Below are 10352 nucleotides of genomic sequence, written 5' to 3'. Positions count from 1 at the left end.
AATAAATTATACACAATGGATTGAATTTTTAACCATTCATGTATGGATTATTATTCGCATCCCTATGTGTTACCTTCACATCAATCTATTGCCGTCTATGTAAATGCACTGTGGCTTCTGTATAATGTGACCACTTACACCCTCAGCACATTGTGTAACGTAACGCTTGCTTGATGTTAAATCAATAACCTTTATATTTAATGTACTGTGGTCAGCGAGCAGAACAAAGTAAGCGCTCCACGTAGTTTGTTTTATATTTAAGAAAAAAATGACCCGTCAATGACATAATGACCTTTTTGCCTTGCACAACGCATAAGAATGCGCTGTCCCGATGCGGTGGGTTTCACTGGAAGCTACACATCACGCCGGACACAAAATCAATAGGACATTAGTTGTTATTTCATCCAGAGGGCGTGCATGGGCGTAATAATGTAAAAGTTTTAAAAGCTTTTGAAATTCACAGCGCATCCACATAGTCACTCGCTTAACATAATTTTTTTACCAGACTTTAATGGTCAACTGCGATGCCGGCAATAGGGCCCAGGCCTTCTCATTTATGTCGCGGCACGCCGCATATGAAGATATACACTTTTTAGAGAGCGGTGTGTGCATCCAGACAGAAAAGAAATGTGGTTCCGCCAGTGTTTGTTGCCGTAATTAGCTCCACTGTTCTTCCCGTCTCAGCCCATGCGGCGGTAACGCGGCGTACTCGGTGTTCCGACATCCCCTGTGGAGGTTACAGAGGAGACTTGACCGTGACAATTCAAGCATCTGGTGGACTTCCTTTAAGCTCCAAGGTCACGGCAACATTTTGGAGCCATACGTCTACGGCGGCGACAAAATGGCTTCGACAGTCATCTGGTAATGAACAAAAAATCTTTACCATGGAATGGAGTAAATATTAACCAATATTACTGCTTGATGCATTGTTGAATTCCTTCCTGAATTTGCAAGCTTCCCCACTTACAAAGAAATGCTTTGTTATGATTTTTTTTTTAAAAACCTGATTATGGTAATGTCATGTCATTATCTAAGCTGCTTATCCTCGCAAGGGTTGAAGGACAGCTGGAGCCTATCCCAGCTAGCTTCGGGCAAAAGTCGGACTACATCCTGAACTGGTCACCAGTCAGTCGCAGGGCAGATATCGGCATCATCACTGAGCGGGAATCGATCCCACGCTGCCCCTACCAATAGCAGGTGTGTGTACCACTACACCATCAGTGACTACGATTATGGTAACAGACAATAAAAAAATGCATAAAGAACATAAAATATAGAAGTCATAAATTGTTGCATTTTAGGCAGCACAGTGAATTAATCCTTAGCGTATATGTATGACAATAATGTGGTTCTCCAGCTCACTTGCGACTCTAAAGAGGAAATGCACAAAAGAAAATGCTGGAATTCTGGCTCCGACAGATTAGCTGGTGCCTAAGTAGCACGCAGCTGTGTGCAATCAACTAATGACCAATGCTCCTGATATCAGCTCATGCATATGGAGCACACCTAGGAATCCAATTCCTCCCTTCCAATTGCTATGCCACTGCAGGCAAGAAATAAGAGTCAGCAAAAAACTACACAAGACTGCAATGGGATACAGAACCAAACCTTCAGGAAAAAGCTTGTTGAGAGTTGTGACCAATTGCAGGGATGAGAATTTCCCGCAGATTCGCGGAATTCCGAGTTTTTTCAGCTGAAAATGTCATTGTTGTGAAACGTGTAGATTCGTTGAGAAAATTTGGGGAGTGGTGGTTGGGGTACGGCTTGACGCGGGGCGAGGCTGTGATCAAGACCGGCCGCCAGCATTCATCAGCAACGCTCATCGTTGTCGTTGGTCACAGCTGTGATAGCGGAAAACCGGCGTTGCTGTCTGTTTACGCCATAGCTTATCTGTTTGCATTAAATCTGGTGTTCATAATAACAACAACATTATGATTTCTGGCAGCATTTTGGCAGTATTTTGTTGGTATTTTCACTCTGAAGTTAACATTTCTTAGAGAAGCATTCTGTTTACTACGGCATAGATATAACTTATAGACGGAAGCGGTCTGCACGTCTTCCAGTATGGCGAAAGTCTTGGAGCGAAAAGATGAAGATCGTGCCAGGGAAATTGATAAAAACCACGGCGTAAAAAACTGTTTCGGATGGGCATGGCTTGAAAAAAGTGTAACTGTGCAGATAGGAACGAAAACGGTGTCAACACGTCTAACCGAACGAATGCAAAAAGTGGACGTTCGGGCAACGTGCTGTGCACTTATCCAGAACCATATCCAAACCAGGAAACACAAGGGTAAGTTGGACGTAACTTTCTCAAATATTATATAATTGACATCTGATAATACGATTTGGCCTATCTGTAGCACTGGCCCTGTAGATCATGCATTTTATCGCTCACTTTTATATTTCATGATCTCTCTCTCTCTTGCTTTTTGTCTCTCTCTCTCTGTCTTATATAAACAAATTACTTATGTACTTATTTCTGAAGTATAAACTTGAAAGTGCAGTAGCCTAGTCGATATATCACTCAGTCTACATTTTTATGTCTGAAGTTTGGCAAAATTATGGTGGTTGTTTGGACTCATATTTTAAGTTTTCAAAATATTATGATTACCCTGTATTTACATTGTTTAAAGTAACCAGAGGTCACCATTTAACAGTTTGTTTTATAAGAAATTTTCGTGCCCCCAAAAGGCAGACATTTTCAGTGTTTTTCCAAATTGGTCATTGTCATCCCTGCCTTTGCCTTTGGATCATTGGAAAAGTAATCCTCTAACACTTGGTGGGAACTTGTTAATTGAATTTGAAGGCAATTTGAAGACTCAGTCACAAAGAAAACAGGTTGTAACACTGTGAAATTGACTGCGATCTTGTAGAACATACTAGTTCCTTCTGTTCAAGAAGGACTTGTACTGGATTGCGTTAGGGTTAGGGTGTAGAGACCAGTAGTAGACCAGTGAACGTCTGCATGACTGGTCAGATGAAGTACGTGTTGGTTTTTTGGCATCAACTCAAACCCTTGTTACTGGAGGATTAAAAAAACAAAAACCAAAAAAAAACAGGGTATTAACCAAAGGATGTAATCGAACTTGCGTCATGGAGTCACGCTGGTCATGAGAACATTAAGGGAGCATGGTCACAGTCCATGACTGGAACTTTTTAATGATTTCAATGCAATTTGGACCTCTGTCACCAAGAAACGGTGGGTAAAATATTGATCTCTAATGGAATGCATTTTGAAGTCACTCTGTGAAGAAGGCACATGTACAGGCCTGCCTTAAGTTGCCCAGTGAACATTGAAATGATTGAGATGACCACAGAGCTATGAAAAGGGAGAAAAAATACGTGATGCAAAAAACACATTCCTTGCAGTCAATTCTAGAAGTGGAAATGTTATATTTTCTATCTGATTTTTCTCCAACGGGGACAGAATGATATCTCTGCATTGAGAGGCCAATGAAAGGAACTATGTTATGTCAAATCTTAATTGGAAAGTCTCTTCAGCAGTAAGACTGGAGATGGATCATGGAATGGTTTCCTTAGCACGACGGTGACAGAAAACATACAGCGAGGGCATTAAAGGAGTGACATCATAAAAAGAAACATATTCTCTGACCCGGTTTCGAGACCTCAATCCAACAAAAACCGGTGGTGTGGAGGTTTGGCATTGCCAAGATGGCAGCCATGTCCATGAATGTTTTAAACTGTCTGGATATAGAATTAGGCCAAAATCCCTTCTGAATTTTGTGCAAACCCGTTGAACAACTAGCCTAATCTATTCTGTAAAATTAGTACAAAATTATGCTTTGCTTTGAGATGTATTGGATCTCCGCTCAAAATGTTTGGCAACTTTTATATTGTGTTTTTGGTTCTTTCTCGACTTATTCCGTCTATTCCCAAGCACAATAATCAACCATAAAACTTGAAACTTATTTTTCCCAATTCATTTTTTTACCCCACTGTAGTTTGAAAACATGAAGGGCTTAGTGCAATAATGTGCTTCAACAGCCAGCTGTGAAGCAGGCTATTTCAGGTAGAAGGTTGGAAGCGTCACAGGTGTTTGCTGTCGTCAATGAAACTTTTTGGATGCAGGTTTGCCTCTTTTTTTTCCCTCTCTTTTTAATTCATTTCTTTTTTCCTTTTTTCTCCACGATCTCCTTCATTTGGAAAGCACTTATTAGCTTGCTCACATTTAGAAAGAAAACACATTTTGCAATATTTGTTATTGGTGAATAAATTCTGTCGCGACATCAAATCACTTGTGCCGCCGAATGACATAGATCTTGTATAAGCAGACGCTGATCTTTTTAATTTCATTTTTCCGGACAGACAAAAAAGCTTTCACAGTGAGAGGCCCCGCAACGCACTATGTATCAATAATTTAGTATATAACTGCTCATTAGTTTTGGGACAGCGAGGGATTGCAAGAACATTACGAGCTTAAAACGGCAACAAAGTGTCCTTGTTATCTAACTGTGTTCCCTCCGTGCTCGCCATTAACTTGTCTTGTCTGCAGTTAGGTGCAGGCTTAGAAAAATATTTTGGACTTCATCATCATGTTTCATCCTGAAGTGGGAGCAAAAATAATGTAGAATCTTGATTGACAGCACCTGCCTGTTCTAGCGATATCTATTGTTATTTTTAATCTAATTTTCATCTTTTGGATGTGAACCCAAACACATTCTAGCGGATGTGTGATGGACGACGGCGCATCAGACTGTTTTTTTTCTGTTTATGAGCATATTTTGCCACCCTCACTTGAGATAATGGTATTACGTAAGTTTGATGATTATATTGATGTCGCACTGGCTTGCCCTCGGGACAACAGCGTCTCCGTTGTTACCATGACAATCTCTGATTACCTAGTTTTTGTCATGATCCTGCCGCTCCAGCACGAGCTGTGCGGGTGCCCGTGCAGGTGCGCTGATTGGGAGGTGCACACCTGCGCCTCATGCAGCCTGATTATGCTGTGGATTTATATGACCGCGATGACAACTGGCCGGCGCCAGTTCGTATGATCTTCATGTCCCGTTCGTGTGCTCCGGTATCTCTGATTGAACCTGTGTGTACCGACCTTTGTCCGTTCTCCGAGCAACCTTGTAAGCCTGACTCCTTCGTTACTTCTGCCTGCTTTGATTGTTCTCCTGTGTACCGACTCCTGCCTGTCCGCTCACCTGCTCTTTTCGCCTGACGTCCCAACTACCGCTGCTGCACCGGACTGCCTGCTCGATCCCCTACCTCTGCATATAATAAACGTGTCTCCTTGAACTACCTTGCATCTTCTGAGTCCTGCATTTGGGTCCTACTCGCATTCCGATGGGACGTGACAGTTTTGGTGGTTTGGCGTCATGATATATAATAACTGGTTACATGCTCATATATATGCAGTACGCTCAGACTTTTTGGACCTGGAATTGTTGATTTGCATGGCCTCTGCCCACATTACGGGGTGTCAATACGAATCTACCAATTTTATAGAAGCGGTGACAATTTGTAAAAAAAATTATCACAATTTGATTGTCAATGGCTCATATCTTCCCTGCTCCGTCACAAACACTACGTGCAATTAAGTTAGTATTCTTGGCAGTTTAAGATTAAAACATACAACAAAAATGTTTGGTGTTTTTGGGAGGGTGGCGGTTGGAGTGGATTACCGCGATCTTAGTTTATTTCTATGATGTAAGTCACGCACTTTTATCACCATATCATACTGTATTTAATCAAGTTGCCTGTTGCCCCACATTTAAAGGGAATGAGAATAGCCACTTTGATTGGTGGCGTCTAAAGTTGGCTGTTTACTCCCACAATGGCACAGACGGCCCTTTTTTGAAATACGCCGACTGCACGTGTCTGCCAAATGACAAAATTACGTTATAAGTGATTATACCCCTGGAAGATGGTCATAAAAAATAGTCTCCTGTCTAAAAATGCAAGACTTCCAGTAATGTACCTACCGTATGAGGAGCAGGCCGTTAGCCAGTTTCTGACAACTCCAGATAGTGCAGTGACAAATTATGAAATGCGATGATAGATAACCTCAGGGTGGGTTCTTTATATAGAGTAATTTTGGTCTGAATGAGAGCTTACGGAGCTTGAGTTATGAGAGATTTTTGAATTTTTTTTCTTCCCGTCACCACTATTTTTTTTTTCTTTGGGAAAAGGCGACGCAATGTGAGTGAAATAATGTTTATGATGACAGGTCATTTGCACATGCAAAAGAAGAGAGCCGTCAAACGCTTTGATGGCTCAATTACCAAATTACATGTTTCAAACGTGGGCAATTAGCAATGTACTTTAGCCTTCTCAGTGCTGAAATTGCATTACGGCACATGTAAGGCCGTTGAAAATGCTAAATAAATCTTATAATGACAACCTGACCTGAAATGCTTTTTGTTCCAGAATGACTTCCCGACTTCTTATTAAAGTTCCACATTCAAAACAAATGACGTGAAAAAGATGGCTCCCCTTCAGATCGCTCCCAAAGCGTTGCCCAAGGCTTTTCTTTTTCCTGCGCCACAAATTTAATCTTCGTTTCAAATTATAAGGTGAATGTATGCAGACACGTTTTGTACCTGGACAAAGTGTTTTTATGTGATGAAATTGTCCAAATATTTTACCACAGAAAAATATAAAAATGCAAGGACCAATTTTATCAGTTTCACTTTTAAGTATGACAAATCATATCCAATGTGGCTTCAGATTATCTTCATTACTGAAATATTTAAAGGGTAAACAGCCTGCATTTTATTGGATTTCGGGGCTATTCCCCAGCTAATAAGGACGGACCAGTGACCATTCCCTGTACTGCTTATCCTCACTTGGGTTGGGGGTGTGCTGGAGCGTATCCCAGCTGACTTAGAGGTGGAGTACACCTTGAACTGGTCACAAGCTCATCACAGGGCACATATAGAGAAACGACCATTCACACATAGGCACGATTTATATTTGTCAGTGAACCTACTATTTTTTAAGGATGTTGGAGGAAACCGGAGTACCCACCGAAAACCCACACCGGCACTGGGAGAACATGTTAACTCCACACAGGAAGGCCTGTAGAGATGATCCTGGACTTCAGCTGCACCTCACGCTGTCTAACTGCCCTCCATCGGGACCTTCTAGTTCCGATGTCATCATTTAGGGTGATGTAGTTGGCACTCATGTTAAAACATTAGTTTTATTTGGAGTTAAGTAGAAAGTAATGCAGTAATCTTGTGAGAAAAGTACAGAAAAGTTGCATCACTGTTCTATTGACATTTATCACCCCACGAGATATGATTTTTTTTACAAACTTTATTCCACCCTTGACCTGTCTTGTTGTTTAATTCTCTCCGGATGGTAAATTAATATAGTTCTTATCTGCGTCTCATAAAAAGTGGCACAATGTCAGGTTGTGTTATAAAAACAGATTTGTCTCAAGTGGTTCAGTGATGTTTTTTTTTTGATACAGCAAAATTGGTTTGCTCATGTGATAGATCGATCGATTCCAACACATTGGCCGAATTCTGCACTCGGATTAATATGCTTACCACTGATAGAGAAACTCTTAGATACTTTATCAACCCCACAGGGAGAACTTAAAGAACATGAGTTTAAAGCTGTTATTATTAAAACGCTCCATATTGAACCTCCCAAGGCCAAGTGTTGCGTTATTGATCCCGCCGTGTAAAAAAAAAAAAAACGAGTTTTTACTTTGTCTGCTCTGGCAGGTCAGACTTCATCCTTGTCTAAATAATAGCGGCAGCAGAACTGCAAAGAGATTCAGTGGCCTGCTGAAGGCTGCAGTGTTTTTCAACTTTCTCTTTGAAAACATAAAAATCAAATAACCACTGCATTGTGACCCGTCTTTTTATCGTGGGGCCTACATTCCAGACCGACCAATAGGTGAAAACATAGACAGCCCAAACTACAAATTTCCGCCTCCTCTACCCTTTAAAAAAAAAAGTTAAACTCACTAAAACGTGAAAATGTTGTTTGTTGTTCATGAAAAAAATCTATTTTTTTAGGCTATCGGCTTTTGTAAACTTAGATTAAAATTATACTTAATTATTTTGTGGGTATGATGTAATGTAAATGGAAAATTATAAGCAAAAATTTGGAGAAGGGTGCCAAATATTGGAGGCACGGTGGGTCAGCTGGTAAAAGCGCTGGCCTCACAGTTCTGAGGACCCGGGTTCGATCCCTGGCCCCGTCTGTGTGGAGTTTGCATGTTCTCCCCGTGGGTGCGTGGGTTTCCTCCGGGCACTCCGGTTTCCTCCCACATCCCAAAAACATGCAACGGTAATTGGACACTCTAAATTGCCACTAGGTGTGATTATGAGTGCGGCTGTTGTCTGTCTCTATGTGCCCGGCTGGCAACCAATTCAGGGTGTACCCTCCCTCCTGCCCGTTGACAGCTGTGATAGCCTCCAGCACGCCCCACGACCTTTTGAGGATATGCGGCAAAGAAAATGGATGGATGGGTGTCAAATATTTGCTTTTAAATTCAAATCTTGGCCCTAAACCTCCATCTTGTCCTTCTCCGTTGTACAATTACCATTGTCTTTAGGGTTAGTGCTGTGTGTCTGCATCACACAGAAAACAGCCATTTTTTTTTTTAAATTTGCTATGAAAACTCCCCATTTTCTAGGTGTATCCTGGTGAAAATGTCTGTACTAGTGTAACAAATCCACACCAAATTTGATGGGCGTTACTATGAAAACAGGACACGTAAAAAGTGTCAAGGACTCAAGGCCTTAAATTTAACAGGAAGTCATCTGTTTCGGTTTGAAGCAGTCCTCTTTCGCGAATTCGTACTCGTACTTTGACAAACTTGTATTTGTGGATTTTAGAAGCAAGTGTCCTTGACGGGTGAAAATACAAAGCCTTATACGCCTTCTAACTTAGGGAGACCCTGGCGTCTAAGTTTGACGATCATTTGAAAGATCAGCTGGTACACGGATGATATAAAGCAGTTATAAAGCAGATGATCCAAGCCCCAGAACCTTCCAAATTAAGCCTTTATTTTCATTCCATTGGTTGGCATATATTATTTTATACTTTTGTGTGCACTATACACAATAATTAGGGCCTAATGCTTGCAAAGAAGCAGTGAAATTTTACAGTCTGCCCACAGTGTCATCCATTGTTAATGTCTCCACGAAAAGAGTGGCTTACTGTCAACTCTTAAGCTTTATGAAGTATGAAAGTGCCCGTGTCATTATTTAACGTATCTAAATAAATATAAGCATCATATGTTTTAAACACGGCGTGTACAAAGGATTATTGGTGACAATCACTCGTGCATGATGTTGTCATAAAAATAATAATAAAAAGAAGAAAGAAAAGAACCCGCCACAGGCAATTAGCTGCGACTTGGCATCTCGGAGCTGTCACAAAAGAGGGATGCTCGAAATTAATGAGCGTGGCTGGATGGAGGTTTAAAGACACGTATAGATGGCTTTATGTGTCTTCACGTCTTTGGAAATATGAACAATAAAAAATTGACTTTTCACTTTACTCCGTTGGGTTCCTGCCCCGGGGGTGCTCGTCTTCATCTTCTTTTGGTGTTTGTTCAGGCCTCTAATAAACAGCCTGCACTGAACAATCACTTCTAAAACCGAAAGAAAATCATTAACTGCGATCTCTCTTGAGTGCTTTTGACTCGTTACCCTCTTGGAAAACACATGACCAATCTTTGAGACATTTGGATAGTCTTGAAATTTCATTCTACTCTCCGGAGATCCAAGACACCCCGTGCGAGATGTAGAAAAGCAGCCCCAGATCATAACCGCGTATAAACCTTCTGCTCCGGGCAGCACATTTTTGTTCAAAGACGCATTGATAGCCTTGAAGTGTCATTGTGCATCAATTAAAGACATGTGCCAAATGGTGCAAAACATAACTAAGACCAAGCAAAAAAAAAAAAATATGCAGTTTAAAGACATACAGTGGAAAAATTGTGGCCGTTAGGCTGCAGCCCTCAGGGTGGTCTTCTGATATCGTGTCTTCTTTCAGGTGCTCTAAAAACAGCTGCCACGCTCGGCTGCACTAAATGATCACATTTTAAAGCAAAAGAAAACAAAATTAATGAGCCTTTCTTTCTTTGTCACTTTTCTTGATGCGGCCAGCCATCCTCACCTCATCTGCGGCGACTTTTCCTCCCCGCTCTGACCTAATGGACTGATTTGGACGGCATTACGGGGCTAAAACCCCATCGCGCGTGTGCTCCTTTTGATGGATATCCCTGTTGTGATTTCCTGAGCTGCAGGCCATGAGGAATGTCTCGGCCGTGGCCCTGAAGAGCGTGTGACTGATGCTGGGACGTGGCGATCTGCTAGCGCAGGGGGGTGGTAGTGGGCGTCTGCAAGTGGGCAATG

At 41.5% G+C, this 10352-nt stretch overlaps 1 long non-coding RNA gene across 1 annotated transcript; it reads left to right on the top strand.

The window, feature by feature from the left end:
• Positions 1 to 687: 687 nt before the first annotated feature.
• LOC133509343 (uncharacterized) lies at positions 688 to 7283 on the top strand. Its single transcript, XR_009797293.1, has 3 exons — positions 688 to 861; positions 1053 to 1197; positions 6970 to 7283. It is a non-coding gene; the product is annotated as an uncharacterized LOC133509343 (long non-coding RNA).
• Positions 7284 to 10352: the final 3069 nt, after the last annotated feature.

Source organism: Syngnathoides biaculeatus, chromosome 12 (assembly GCF_019802595.1).
Source record: "Syngnathoides biaculeatus isolate LvHL_M chromosome 12, ASM1980259v1, whole genome shotgun sequence".
NCBI classification, from domain to species: Eukaryota; Metazoa; Chordata; class Actinopteri; order Syngnathiformes; family Syngnathidae; genus Syngnathoides; species Syngnathoides biaculeatus.
This window is presented reverse-complemented; position numbering and strand designations above follow the sequence as displayed.